The following is a 14,480-nucleotide window of genomic DNA, read 5'->3' as shown; positions in this document are numbered from 1 at the left end:
CTCCTGACCTTGTGATCCACCCGCCTTGACCTCCCAAAGTGATGGGATTACAGGTGTGAGCCACAGCGCCCCGCTGAGATGTTACTTTCTTAATAGGGCTTATTAAAAGTCTGCTTTTAAAAGAAAGAAGCTTGAAATGTGTCTTGCCAAGAGGAGAATGTTGCTTGATGTTTGGTGCCCTCAGTTTGGACACAGTCTTAAACCCTTTCTCTGTGTCTGCCATGACGTGCTCTCCCTGTCTGAGGGCTCTGACAGTCTAAATCTAGCCTATACCAGGATGAATGGAAAACGGGCTTGGAAGGGAGAAAAGAAGGTCTGCACCCTATTTAAGATGGCTTAGTTTGAAAGCAAGTCACTACAAAACTTAGACGAAAATGCACTGACTATAGAAAGAATCCCACATCAAAGCCAAACGGTGATAGTGTATTAGTCCATTTTCACACTGCTATAAAGAAATACAGAGTTCCCACTGTAGGACGACTTCTGTCACATAGATAAAGGGAATCTAGTGCCCTAGACCACAAAGCATCTCCCTATTTAATGACTTAGTGAGGAAAAATAGGGCCAATTAGGAAATTACCTAGAACTAAGTCTTCAAAAGAAAAGATATTAAAACTGCCACTCCTGCCAGATTGGCATGGCTCTGATGGCTTAGTGGATGGCTTACCCAGAGACTGGGTAATCTATAAACAAAAGAAGTTTAATTGACTCACAGTTCCTCATGGCTGGGGAGGCCTTAGGAAACTTACAATCATGGCAGAAGGTGAAGGGGAAGAAAGCCTGGACCTTCTCACATGGCGGCAAGAAAGAGAGGAAGGAGCAAAGTGGAAAGAGCACCTTATAAAATCATCAGATCTCCTGAGAGCTCACTCACTATCACGAGAATAGCATGGAGGATATCCCCCTCCCCGTGATCCAATCCCCTCCCACCAGGTCTCTCCCTAGACACGTGGGGATTATGGAGATTACAATTCAAAATGAGATTTGGGTGTAGACACAGCCAAACCATATCAGAGAGCTTGGAGACAAAGATGGGCTCTGGTTGCTGCTGGGCAGAGCCATCAAGGCAGAGCCATGCCAATCTGACAGTAGTGGCAGTTTTGGTGTCTTTTCCTTTGATAACTTGGTTCTAGGTAATTTCCTAATTGGCCCTATTTTTCCTCACTAAGTCATTAAGTAGGGAGATGCTTTGTGGTCTAAGGCACTGATTCACTTTATCTAAATGACAGAAGTCATCCTACAGTGGGAACTCTGAGTTGCCTATTATTCCATCCAGAATCCACTCTTTCTGAAAGTTGTTTTTGGCAGCCGGGGTCTATCTCTGCCCTCCTGAGCATTCTATTAAGTTTGATGCTGTTTTTCTATTAAACCTAAAGAACAGTCATTCCCTCTCCACACACTCCCCTTTGAAGAAGAAAAAGATGAGATATTACAGCAGCAGATATTACATGCAATGGTAAAAGGGGCAAGCCCTTGAAACAAGTGAGATCTAATTTTAAAATCTCATTTCTGAATGTTTCTTCATTGGCAAAATAAGGATAATACTCATAGTGCAATATTATTATGAAGACTAAAGATAATGTTTGTAATATTCTCAGCATAGTGCCTTGTATACAACAGAGGCTTAAAAAATTGCTCCTACATATTCTTATCTTATTTTACTGGGCTATACTGTTTTCTCAATAGATTCTCTCTCTCTCTCTGTCTCACACACACACACACACACACGCACGCACACTCTACTTCTGAATTTCCAGGTCATATTTGGCAGACTAGTTAAGGAAGCACTGTGTATGTGTTAGCTACCTTGGCCCTTGAGTTGCTGCCAGGTTTTATGCTACAGAAAATGTAGTGTGGCTGGAAATGTAGCTCTACTGAAAACTGACCAACCCTGTGTGATATATCCATTTGTTTCATCATAAAGGAAAGAGTAATGGACTAAGAGTCTGAGTTCACAGCCTTGCTTCTGCCAACAGTGTGTATTATCTTCATATCTAGAACATACAATGCAGTGGGTATCAACCAAGGACTTCACATATAGCACCTCATATAAATATCCATAAAGGGGAATGGTGTCTTGTCCTCTTTCCCAAGGAGGGAAGACAGATTTCACTAATGGCTGGTGTTGAGAAGAAGAATTTAGTAGTAGCTTCTTGCCCTCAGCAATAGCTTCTAGCAATAGCTCTTATAAGTGGACACAGATGTCTCTGATCCTCAATTGGGTAAGTTTACGGGGAAAACCTCTGCCACTTCCTGGGAGGCAAGTTGTTCTTAGGCTTTACCTGGGACTAGCAAAGAAATTGAATTCAATGAGAATATTTTAGGGGCCCAGGCGGTTAAACTTTCACACCATATTTCTTCAATTCAGCCTTAACAATAATAAAGCTGAAGTTTTTATCTCCATCTGTGTGATTCTTGTAGCTATCTTTCAAGGGGTTCCAGCCACATTTAGGATAACAAGGGCATTATTTAATGGCCCCCTTAAGCCAGAACAACTAATATTTCCATTCCCATTTTAATATATGAAGAATCTGAAGGCCAGCGAAGTTGAGTAACTTGCCCAGGGCTACAGAGATAGTGGGTCACAAAGGTGGAATTGAACCCAAGATCTTTTGGCCTCCAAGACTGTGGCCTACCCTCTATGCTAGACTGCCACCTTAAAAAGCAAATGGCCCTTCCTCGAGTTATTTGAATTACAATTTTTCTTTTCACAGCCCAGTTTGGGAAACTCCCCTCTACTCCTTTCAGTTTTCATATCAGCAAAATCAAGAGGTTGAACTAAAAGACCAAGAAAGCTCTCCCAGATGAAAGAGCTTGTGATTCTATGATTTATTTATTTTTTAGTTCATATTAATTCTCCCCGTTTTCAGTGCTGTGAGTTCCTGAGTTTCAAACTCCAGAAAGCAGAGAAAATCATTTCCTAAAATGAAGTGTTATATATTTCATTCAAAGGAAGTGTATAATCTTGTAAATGTGTACATTAATAAATTAAAAATTAATAAAAACAGCTGATTTGGTTAAAGTGGCCATTGAGAATGTATAGGCAAATACTTCTGACTACAGCAACTATCTCCACAGACGCTGAGTCATCTCAGCGCAAATCAGGAGCATCCTGGAACCCAACTAGAAAATCACTGGAGTATCAGGAATAACATAAACTTTGGAGTCATAAGGCCTGAATTTGAGTCTCAGCCACCCTATCTATGAGCTGTGTGCACTGAGAAAGCCATTTAATATACTGCGCCTCAGATAGTCATGTGTAAGTATTAGTATTCATACTGTCTTCGTGGTAGCTATGATGTAAACTGTTTTGGAAAGCATCAAACACTATACAAAGTCATTAGTATTAATAAAGGTGGTATTCTTTTCTCATTCATAACACCATAGCTTCCTATGAAATCTAGGTGAAAATTACTGGGGAATGCCACATTAGCGATGGTATCTTAGTAATTCAGAGAAACTTTGTGGAGGTTCAATGATTCAGATCCAACAGGATTAAAGGCAAGTGGTGCTGGAAAGGCTGATTCCCCAGGCTGAGATGAGAGTCTCCCTCAGGCATTGAGCTGTCAGCAGGGCAGGAATAGATATTCCAAGCCCATAGCACCTCAACAGCTCTTTAAAATGCTAACATCCTGCATGCAATTGAGTAACACATGTGTTTTCAATGTCATGCAACTTTGTGCTGTAATTTAAAAATTTTGTGTGACAAAGAGCTTGATTTAAAGATGGAATATTAAAATATTAGTCACTTCTCTTTCTTCTACTGCCTTTAGCAGATTGGACATAGTTTTCCTTATAAACTTTTTTTTTTTTTTTGGAAACAGAGTCTTACTCTGTCACCCAGGCTGGAGTGCAATGGCATGATCTCAGCACACTGCAACTTCCGCCTTCCAGGTTCAAGTCATTCTCTTCCCTCTGCCTCCCAAGTAGCTGAGACTACATGCATGCACCATCATGCCCAGCTAATTTTTGTACTTTTAGTAGAGACCAGGTTTCAGCATGTTGTCCAGGCTGGTCTCAAACTCCTGACCTCAGGTGATTCGCCTGCCTCAGCCTCCCAAAGTGCTGGGATTACAGGCATGAGCCACTGTGCCTGGCCTTTCATAAACTTTTGATACCTTTTAGAAAATGTATCTCCTTTGTGACATTTAACCTTTCCAAAAAGAATTGATCAATTTCTTCTCTTTATTTTCATTGCAATTTGTATTCTTGTATTTACAGTTGATTCTCATTTACAGTAGTTATTTTCTATACAGTCACTGTGAATGCTGAATTAGCATAGCTTTTGCAGGAAAGAAAGGGTTATGGTCCTGCAAATCTCTGGCTACGTTTTTGTCAACTGACTGTTAACATAACTTTGTTTTACGTGTGTTTCTGTTTAAAAAATCTAATACTTGTTGATTCATTAACACTGTACTCGTGGCCAACAGCACTGTAACTCATGCTTGACTGAAGCTTCTCTAACACACATATTGTCTCCGTAAGATGCATCACAGCCTTTTGGTACTAAGAAACACTGGCACACTTTAGCACTGTGCTTGAGGGCCATACCACACAAAGTACAAAGATTCAAAAAAAAAAAAAAAAAAAACCCACCCACATATCATTAAGCAGAACTGAAAAAGGACACATTATAAGAGCTGAAACAAGAAGACAGAGCAGGAATTTTTTTCTACCTTTGCTGGGAACGAGCACATTGTGTGTGACTCAAATTTTGTTACTCCTCTGTGCATATTCATGAATGATCATAAAAGTGCCATGAGTATTGATTTTTCTAATTACAAATAAATTTTAGCAGGTAGATGAAATCAGAAACACAGAATCCACAATATTCAGGATCAACTGTATCTCTCTACCCTAGAGCTTACTAAACGGCATTGTACTATTGATTTACATGACTATGCTCCATTCTAAGCCAAATTCCTTGAGAGCAGTGATAGGTCCTTTCATCTTGTTTTAAATTTTTTTAACTTAGGACATGTCTTTATCTCTTGCAGACTGATTCTATCCCTCATGCCTACAGTGACCTGATTCTTGGGTTTAGGGACAATAACAAACTCCAAGGCATATTTTTAAGGTGAAATCTCAATAGAAAATGCCACCCTCGCCAAATTAAGCTGGAAGTCACTGCTGCCACATGCTTTTACTTATCTCTGGCTAACACTTCCTTATCCCCTTTTGAAGATCTTCCAATTGCTCTGCTCTCAAAACCTCAATCCACTATCAACTCTATTCTCTTGAGATGCTTCCAACATTTTTGAGATCAAGGTCATCCAATGTATAGTCTTCCCATTTTTCTACTTTCACTTCAAAATGTCTCATTATTTTTCTCTATCTTCCCCTCTTCATCTTTTCCTTAAAAAAATCATTTTTCCACTCTTTACATTGTCCCACATTTCTCATGTCCTTGCATCCATCCCTCCCTTGTTCTTCTAGCTTTGTCTGTCTACTTCTGTCCTCATTCCTTCTCCTTGACCTGCAATTCCCTCAAATCTCTCCTTTAAGATGTTTTTCCTTTCCTTCCTTTACCCACAGCAACTTTTGAAAAGTAGTTTGCATTCTCTCCCATCACTCTACTCCCCAGCTCTTGGCTTCTACCTCCAATCTTCACTGAAACTGGTATCTTCATAGTCACCAAACCCACTGGCCTTTTCTCAGTCCATAGCTACTTAGAATTATAACATTTGGCCCTATTGACAGTTCTCTCTTGAAACTCTCCCCTTTGACTTCCACACAGAACTGCAAGTTTTTCTCTTTTATCTCTAATTGTTCTTTGCCTCCTTTGGCTGTTTCCCCAAGTTACAATACCCGGTCTCATCTTATTTTACCCCATTTTGCAATAGAAGTTTTGGTGCAATTGAAAGCATGGGCTTTTGAGTGAACAGACCTGGGCTTGACTTAACTCCCCACAGTTCTAGCCACAGTGACACTGGGAATTTTTTTCTATGAATCTCAATAATACCTACTATATAAGGATGCTATAAATAATGAAATATATGTGAATAAGGTAGCATAGTGCATGCACAAATTAAGTGGCCAATAAGATAGTTCTTCCACTGACCTCTCTTCCACTTTAAGGGCATTATCCTCTCTCAGGAATCTTATCAGCTCCTGCTGCCTAGATCTGCCTGACAGGCTAAATTATCTTGGAGGGAGACTGTCCTCATGAAATAGAGATTCTTTCAGCTAGGTCAAGCTGCAAGGCATGTCACTCAGAAGTCACTCATAGACTCTCTGTGTCAAAAATGGAGGAGGAAAGCTGTAGTTCAATGTAGTTCTGACAATGAAGGTTATGAGAAACCAAATTTACATGATAAAATGAAGGAAATTGACGAGAACGTAAACAGAAAATAGAGCCAGTGGTTTGCCTTAGAAGAATTTGAGAGGTAGCAGAATGAGATATGAAGTAGCTAGAACCAGGCAGTTGAGGACCTAAACCTAAAAATAAGAAATTGTTTCTATTCAGCCCCTGTCCCTCTTGGCCAGAGTGGTGACTAATTTGGGGGAGAAAATGAGTATATTCAATGGTCTTGCAATGAGGCAGACTCAGCGTGGACTCCTGCATCATCTACTTAAAGTTTTGGGACTCAGGCAAGTTCTTCAGAGAGACAGCATAACAGAGGTTAAGAGCATGGGCTCAAGGTTCAGTCTGTGTGGGATAAAATCTCAGCTCAGCCACTTAACAGTGGGATGCTGGACACAGTTTCTTCACCCATAACTCAAAGACAATTAGTAGTACCTACCTCACAGAGATTTTATGAAGATTAAATAGCTTAACATTTGTAAAGGGATTAATAGGGTATCTGCCATGCCATAAGCACTGTAAAGTGGTTTGTGATATAAATACACTTAATCTTTTATGTCTCAATTTTTACATGTGTTTAGTAAGAAAAATGCAACCTCAAGTAATTGATTTGAGGATTAAATGAGATAAGGTGCATATACAACTCTTAAAATACCTGGCATAAAAGAAAAAACATCAGTGATTTCGGTTATAAATTAAGTGACCCAAACTAGGTAAAATGCATAAAATATCAAATATGATTATTTTGAAGAAACTTTTTATATATATAGTTTTGACCCCAAACTCACTCTTAAATACTAGATGCATGTTCCTATATGCATACTAAAAATGTGCACTCAGTCCTCATAGAGACAACACAAGCTCAACAAATTCAAAGCCGAATGCATCCACTCTCTCCCTAAATCTTTCCTTTTCTTCTTTTATTTTATAGTACAGATACCTTCTCTCTAGGAATCCTCAGTACGTACCCACAATTGTAGAGGTTCTGGATACTCAGCTTCAAGGGAAATATCAAAGCATTTTCCTCAACAAAAGAGCTCTCTTGCTAAAAAATGATTTGTTGTTTCTTGCCAAGAGAATGAAAATTCTCCTTTACCATAGCTAATATTTTTAAGGACTCACTCTGAGCACTTTACATCTGTTACTTCATTTGATGCCAACAAGAACCCTATGAAATAGGTACTACAATTATTTCCATTTTATGGGTGGAAAAGCTGAGGCATGGAAAATATAAGTGCATTGCCCAAATCTTACAGCAAGAAAATAGTAGAGCTGCAATTCGAATCCAGATAGTTTAACTTCAAAGAATGAGTTATTAATTGGTATATTATACTGCCCCAACCTTGATAAATGTAAGTAATTTTGATAGTTATTTGCTTAAAAGTCTTTAATGATTCTGTTAAACCTCCTTGGACAACGATTTAGGACCGTTCCTGATCTACTTCCAAGTTTTCTTTTTTAATTTATCTTCCTTTACTTCCTTTTGAATACTACTTTTTTTTTTTTTTTAGACAGAGTCCCCATTCTGTTGCCCAGCCTCTAGTGCAGTGGTACGATCGTGGTTCACTGTAACCTACCTACACTTCCTGGGTTCAAGCAGTTCTCATGCCTCAGCCTCCTGAGTAGCTGGGATTAGAGGCATGCACCACCATGCCTGGATTTTTGTATTTTTGGTAGAGACGGGATTTCGCCATGTTGGTCAGGCTGTTCTCGAACTCCTGACCTCAGGCAATCCGTCCACCTCAACCTCCCAAAGTGCTGGGATTACAGCTGTGAGCCATCACACCTGGGCACTACATTTCTAATACCTTTCCTTCAATATGTTTCTACCTTCCTGCCTTCATGCATTTGTGCATACAGTCTCTTCCACCTAGAAAGCTTACTTGTGCAATGTAGTGGATTCTAATCATATCCAATTTATGTGGACAACACATCATAGCGCTAATGAACAGAAAGAACACGACACAACAGTTAGAGATTTATTTAGCGGCAAATGATATTAAAAGTTTTCTCTTGGAGATAGATTCTTAAAGCAGGAGGCAACACAGTATAGTCCCAGTTAATGCTATGGCACCTCCAATTTCCCAAAGTCTTTACCGGAATACTAATACTGCACATGTTGCAAGGTTCTGCCATTCTCATCATGTGGAGTAGTTGAAGGTTAGAAGTTATTGCCCTTCTATCCCTTCTGACTGTTATTGGAACCCAGGAAATACGCCTACCTGTTAAGAAATGCAAATATGCAAAGTAACCCCAATGTGAGTGTTTTCTACAAAACTGGTTAGTCGGAGGTGAACTATTGCCTATTTTTAGGTATTTGGGGTTTTTTTTATTTTTTATTTTTTTGAGATGGAGTCTCACTCTGTTGCCCAGGCGGGAGGGCAATGGCGTGATCTCGGCTCACTGCAACCTCCGCCTCTGGGGTTCAAGTGATTCTCCTGTCTCAGCCTCGCGAATAGCTGGGATTACAGGCACTGACCACCACGCCCAGCTAATTTTTGTATTTTTAATAGAGACGGGTTTTCATCATGTTGGCCAGGCTGGTTTCGAACTCCTGACCTCAGGTGATTCATCTGCCTCGGCCTCCCAAAGTGCTCTGAAACTTTCTATTCAGGCGTCTCTTTTCACTGTTTGTTCATCTGAGTGGTGCTTGCTCTGAATTTGTTTGAAGGTCAAAGAGCTCATATTCAGGTCCCAACAGCATATTTTAAAGATGGTCTTGAATCCAACTGATCTTTCACAGAACCTTCTTTCCTAGAGACTCCAAGTCATAAACTGCTCTTTCCCTCATCTGAATCCCAAAGTTGCTCTGCTTGATAATATTTTTGTATTTCATATATGGGGAGAGTAGCCATTTCCTGAATGTTCAAGAGCAATTTGGTAATAAATATTTCAGGGAGTGACATCAACAAAATGGTGCAGTAGGAGATTCCAGCCCTCATCCCACCATTCTTTGAGCTGAAAGTTTGTGTCCTGCCCACCTCCCCCAATACCAAATTCATACACTGAAATCCTGTCCCCCAAGGTGATAGTATTAGAAAGTGGAGCCTTTAGGAAGAGATTAGATCATGAGGGCGGAGCCTCTATATTTGTATTAGAGCCCTTATAAAAGAGATTCCAGATGGATAGTTCATCTCATTTACCATGTGATGACACAACAAGAAGTAGGCAGTCTGCCATCCAGAAGGCAACTCTAACTAGGGGCTGGGCCATGCTGAGACCCTGATATCAGACTTCCAGTCTCCAAAACTGTGAGAATTAAATTTCTCTTGTTTTCAAGCCACCCAGCTTATGGTATAAACATACCTGCTTTACTGCACTTTGCTTTATTGAGCTTGGCATATATTACCTTTTCCACAAATTGAAGGTTTGTGACAACCCTGCATCGAACAAGTTTATCTGTCATTTTTCCAACAGCACATGCTCACTTCATGTCACTATGTTGTATTTTGGTAATTCTTGCAATATTTCAAACTTTTTCATTATTATTATATTTGTATGGTGATATGTGATTAGTGATCTTTGATGTTAGCATTGCAATTGATTGGGAGCAGCACAAATCATACTCATATACGATGGCAAACTTAATCGATAAATGTTGTGTGTGCACTGACTGCTCCGCTGACCAGTAGTTCCCCCACTTATGTTTCTGCTCTTGAGTGTCTCTATTCCCTGAGACACAATGATACTGAAATTAGGCCAATTAATAACCCAGCATGGCCTCAAGTGTCCAAGTGAAAGGAAGAGTCACATGTCGAAATAATCAAGCTTAGTGAATAAGGCATGTCAAAAGCCAGGATAAGCCAAAAGCCCATGCCAAACAGCCTCAAGTTGTAAACACAAAGGAAAAGTTCTTGACGGAAATTCAAAGTGCACTCCAGTGAACACAAATGGTAAGAAAGCGAGACAGCCTTACTGTTGATATGCAGAAAGTTTTGGTGATCTTAATAGAAGATCAAACCAGCCAAAACATTCCCTTAAGCCAAAGGCTAATCCAGAGCAAAGTCCTAACTCTCTTCAATTCTGTGAAGACTGAAGTAACTGTAGAAGAAACATTGTAAGCTGGCAGAGGTTGGTTCATGAGATTTAAGGAAAGAAGTTATTTTCATAACAAAATTGCAATATTAAACAGCAATTGCTGATGGAGAAATTGCAGCAAGTTATCCAGAAGATCTAGCTGAGAATATTTACAAAGGTGGCTACACTAAACAACAGATATTTAATATTAACAAAACAGCCTTATATTAGAAGACGCTATCTAAGACCTTGATAGCTAGACAGGAGAAGTCGTGCCTGATTTCAAAGCTTTAATTAAAGGACAATCTGTCTCTCTTGTTAGGGGCTAATGCAGCTAGTGACTTTAAGTTGAAGCCAATGCTCATTTACCATTCTGAAAGTCCTAGGGCCAGTAAGAATTATGCCAAATCTACTCTGCATGTGCTCTATAAATAAAACAACAAAGCTTGGATTTGAGCACATCTGTTTATATCACAGTTTACTGAATATGTTAGAACCACTGTTGAGACCTACTGCTTAGAAAAAGAAAAGAGATTCTTTTCAAAATATTACTGCGTATTGACAATGTACCTGATCACCCAAGAGCTCTGATGGAAATATACAAGAAGATTAATGTTGTTTTTATACCTGCTCACACAGAATCCATTCTGCTGCCCATGGATCAAGGAGCAATTTTTACTCTCAAATATTATTTAAAAAGTACATTTGTAAGGGTATGGCTGTCATAGACGGTGATTCCTCTGATGAATCTGGGCAAAGTAAATTGAAAACTTGGAAAGGATTCACCATGGTAGCTGCCATTAAATTCATTTTATGGGAAGATGTCTAAATATCAGCATTAGCAGAAGTTTGGAAGAAGTTTATTTCAACTCTCATGGATGACTTTGAGGGGTTTAGGACGTCAACAGAAGAAGCATATGCAGATGTGACTGAAATAATAGGAGAACTAGAATTTAAAATGAAGCCTCAAGATGTGACTGAATTGCTGCAATCTCATAATAAAACTTGAAAGGATATGAAGTTGCACTTATAGTCTATAGTCATACCACCCTGAACGTGCCCAATTTCATCGAAGTTGCATTTATGAATGAACAAAGAAAGTGCTTCTTGAAATGGAATCTACTTTTGGTGAAGATGCTGTGAACATTGTTTAAATGACAACAAAAAATGTAAAATATTATATATATGTTTAGTTGGTAAAGCAGCAGCAGAGTTTGAGAGGATTGGCTCCAATTTTGGACAAAGTTCTACTGTGGATAAAATGCTATCAAACAGCATTGTATGCTACAGAGAAATCTTTTGTGGAAATAAGTCAATTAATGCGACAAACTTTATTGTTGTCTTATTTTAAGAAATTTCCAGTGTCAACCCAACCTCCAGCAATCACCACCTTGATGAGTCAGCAGCCATCAATGCAGAGGCAAGGCCCTCTAGCAGCAGAAAGATCATGACTCACTGAAGGCTCAGATGACTGTCAGCAATTTTTAGCAACACAGTATTTTTTGTTTGTTTTGAGTTTTTTTATTTTACATTTTTTTATTTTTGAAACAGGGTCTCTGTCACCCAAGCTGGAATGCAGTGGCATAATCATGGCTCACTGCAGCCTCAGCCTCCCAGACTCAGGTGATCCTCCCACCTCAGTCTCCTGAACAGCTGGGACTACAGGCATGTGCCACCACACCTGGCTAATTTTTTGTAATTTTCTTTTTCTTTGTAGAGATGGGGTTTTGCTGTGTTTTTCAGCCTGGAATCAAACGCCTAGGCTCAAGCAGTCTTCCCACCTCAGCCTTCCAAAGTGCTGGGATTACAAGCATGAGCCACAATACTTTATTGTGCCCAGTCGGTAAAGTATCTTTTAATGATGGTATGTATATTGTTATTTAGACATCATGCTATTTTGCACTTAATTTACTGCAGTATAGTATAAACATAACTTTTATATGCACTGAAAAACCACAACCATTGTGTGACTCACCTTCTTGCAATATTCACTTTAATGCAGTGCTCTGGAATACAACCTGCAATATCTCTGAGGTATGTCTGTATTTTGTTATAGCAGCCCAAACAAACAGATACTCCACAGAAACAATAACAACATTCATGGATAAAAATAGCTCTGGGAGAATTGTAAAGTAAAATCAACAAGCTGGAGCAACCCAGTCAAGCACTAAAACTGAGATTTTATATGTGCATTCCTACACATATAAAAGTGTAGGAAGTATCTTACCTGTGTTCCCTTGTCCCCTAGCTGACGCAACTCAGTAACAAAAGGAATCCCCTTGGATGTGGCTTTTCCTTATAGAGGAAAATAAAAATAGAAAACCCCCATCAGCTCTCTCTGCCAAAGACTCCCACAGTCTTCAACAACACAGATCCCAGCTAATGGAAATCATGTTTCTATACTAACCTGGATCCAGAGCAGCTATACATGCCCCTGTCTTCTGGACCTGGCACCACCACCAAACAGCCCCTGGATCCAGTGCCTCCACATGCACACCAGACCCCAGCACTGCTGGAAAACCCATGACCCAGCCCCACTGCATACATACCAGATCCAATGCTACCACACCCCCACTATACCCAGCACTGCTACATGCCCCCAAACTAGAACCCTTACACATCCTCAGAACCAGTGCCTCAATGCACTCTTGGAACCTGCATCCCTATACATCCCTGGATCTGATGCCAGATCCAACACCACTATGCAGACCAACCAGCCAGTGCCCTTGTGCCCACCTACAGGTAAAAAATTTTTCCTATCAAAGTCAGTCCCCAAAGACTGGAACAGGTGACTGCTCCTCCAAATGGGTAGACACCCACGCAAGGATACACACAAGAAGGAAACATGACACCACCAACAAAAAACAAAAAAATTATAGTAAACAACCCCACAAAATGGAGATCTGTGAATTGCCTGAGAAGGAATTCATAATAATTATTTTTAAAATGCTCAGTGATCTACAAGAGAACACAGATTGACAACTCAACAAAGTCAGGGAAACAATGCATAAAAAAATTAGAAGCTAAAGAAAGACAGAAATCATTAAAAAGAAAATGGAAATTATAGAGCTGAAGAATACAATAAATGAAGTCAAAAATTCATTTTGATCAATAAAATGATCTGTCTTTGAGTTTGCTGATTCTTATCAGTCATAAGAGAAAAAAGAAATGTTAAAAACAATGAAGAAAGACGATAAATTTATGGGACACCATTACACAAACTAATATATGCATTACGAATGCTCAAGATGGATGACAAAGAAAAAAAAAGAAAATTTATTTAAGAAATAATGACCAAAAGATTATCAAATCAGAAGAAGAAAATGGGCATCCAGATTCAAGAATCCCAAAGGACCTCAAATACATTGAACACAAAGAAGTCTATACTGACAGACATTATAATTAAATTGCCAAAAGTCAAAGTCAAAGAGAGGATTTTGAAAGAAGATAAATGTAACTTGTCTCATATAAGGGAATGCTTTTAAGACTTCCAGAAAATTTCTCAGCAGAAACCTTGTAGGCCAGAAGAGGATGGAATGCTATATCCAAAATACTCAGAGAAAAAAAATTCCAACTAAGGATATTATACTTGAAAAAAATTATCCTTTAAAAATAAAGGAGAGATAAAGTCTTTCCAAGACAAACAAAAACTGAGGGAGTTTATCATTACTTTATCTATCTTACAATATATGCTTAAAGGAGTTACTTAAATTGAGATGAAAACATGCTAAACAGCAATGCAAAAGCATATGAAAGTATAAATCTTACTGGTGACAATAAATATATAGACAAATACAGTATAACATAACATTGTAACGGTGGTGCATAAGTTACTTTGAATCCTAGTACAAAACTTAAAAGGTGAAAACCTTGTAGTATACATACAATGTAAAAAAAAAAAGAAAACTCTGACTATAAGAACACAAAATGTGAGTACAGTGAGCTAAATTTTAGACTTCTTGTATGTGATTAAAGTTAAGTTGTTTTTGACTTTAAATGGTTAGTTATAATTAAGATATATCATGAAAGCCTTGAGATATCCACAAAGAAAAAACCTATAATAGAAACACAAAATATAAAGAGAAAAAATCAAAGCAAATCATACAAATATTACCATATGATATAGTTTATATATTTGTCCCCATCCAAATCTCATGTT

The 14,480-nt window shown here is 38.8% G+C and overlaps 1 long non-coding RNA gene across 1 annotated transcript in view; it reads right to left on the bottom strand.

The window, feature by feature from the left end:
* LOC115831837 overlaps nucleotides 1–14,480 on the bottom strand; it is a 401,812-nt gene that overhangs the window by 232,127 nt on the left and 155,205 nt on the right. Inside the window, exon 2 of the long non-coding RNA XR_004027330.1 lies at nucleotides 12,549–12,616. This is a non-coding gene — a long non-coding RNA (uncharacterized LOC115831837). The remainder of the gene's footprint in view (nucleotides 1–12,548; nucleotides 12,617–14,480) is intronic.

This window comes from Nomascus leucogenys, chromosome 20 (assembly GCF_006542625.1).
Source record: "Nomascus leucogenys isolate Asia chromosome 20, Asia_NLE_v1, whole genome shotgun sequence".
NCBI classification, from domain to species: Eukaryota; Metazoa; Chordata; class Mammalia; order Primates; family Hylobatidae; genus Nomascus; species Nomascus leucogenys.
The sequence above is the reverse complement of the archived record's forward strand: the minus strand, read 5'-3'. Positions and strand labels throughout refer to the sequence as shown.